Consider the following 1,553-nt stretch of genomic DNA (forward strand, 5'->3'; position numbering starts at 1 on the left):
GTAACATTTAGAGTAATTATTACTAAAATGTGTGAATCTTTAGAGGCTCTTGTGTAATTTGGGTTTTTGGGCTTTTACTTTGATAACTATACTTCAGACTTATAGTAAGTTTGTGCTAAAAAAAAAAAAGTATGCATAGAATATCAGCAAGCATGAACCAAATTTAACCTCCAGAGTTATTAACACATAATACATACTGTTGTGGGCCCTGCATTAAAGTCACTCAAATTAGTTTTAATAATAATACCGTTGAGTGCAAAAACAAGTCTCATTTCTGTAGAAGCTCACAGATTCCCCAGAACTCTCGCACTCTCACACACTAACACACACACACACACACACACACACACCCTCCATATCTCATCCCATCTTCAGCTCTCCGTTTGCTGTGTGTGTGAAATGTGTACTCGGAGACTGTTAGATCAACGCAGTGGTCTGTTCACGCTGCTTCCAGCTTCACCTGACCTGCACAGAAATGGTGACGCTCACTCTATGTCAGCTGCAGGATGGAGGTCAGAGGTTACTCTGAGAGTTCCCCTGCATCTTGTGATGTTATTTTGCTCCCTGCTCTGCTGTAGCTCTCTCAGCTTTCAGACCCAGTGCTGCTTGTGTTTTTGAGTAATACTGAAAGTGAAAGAGTAACATGTCTTTTCCTCTGGGACCTCTCTTTCTCTAAAAAGGTTCAACTCAGACCACAACTGCTTTAAAAATAATATTGAATGTTTCTTATTTCTTTGTTAATCATTGTCCTTTACCCTGAGTTTTTACACTTGGTAATGGCTGGAGTCCAAGTTTCTATTTCCAGTGAAAGTGGAGGCTCCCTGGAACAGCTGATGGGTCATTTCTTTTGGACCGAGCTCAATAGAGACTGTTAGTGAATTAATGGGAATCAGGCAGTTGATTGCTTATCTTAAACTTAACAGTTTTCCACAGGTGGGGCCTGAATAATTATAATTGATGGAGAAATGTAATCAATACATGTTGTTGAATGTTCACAAAATTGTTTGGGTTTTAGTTAGGGTTATGGATAGGAGATCGGACAATACAATTCTCTGTCTTTAAAAAAAGAAAGAATGAATGAACGTAATGGTATCTTGTGGGGTTTTCCTACAAAAGTCCTCCTTACAAAACCTTTACAAAGCAAAATGATGTTGTTAATGTTGGACCCTGCACCCTGTTACAATCTTGTTTACTAGTGCTCGTTTTTTCATCTGTAAATCAATAGAAAGGTGTGAAACCACTTGTTACCAACATGCAATGATGTTAAGTCAATGCTGATTGTATGTCTACACCACACTTGGCATACTGTAAAATCCCTATGAAACAGCAACCTCATGTAACCTCATGTGGGGAATTAACATTTTACAGAATACCTCAAAAGAAAATGAAATATATTTTTGAGAATGTTTGGTCTTCATGATACAAAGTAGATATGGGGACGTGGACAAACTACCTCAGTATTTCTCTCCATTACAATAATATTACATGAGAATGGTGAAATGTTTTCACGCAGCTTTGGGCTCTGCTCCTATTCGCTCAGCGGCGCACCACGT

Source organism: Cyclopterus lumpus, chromosome 14 (genome assembly GCF_009769545.1).
Source record: "Cyclopterus lumpus isolate fCycLum1 chromosome 14, fCycLum1.pri, whole genome shotgun sequence".
In the NCBI taxonomy this organism is placed as follows: Eukaryota; Metazoa; Chordata; class Actinopteri; order Perciformes; family Cyclopteridae; genus Cyclopterus; species Cyclopterus lumpus.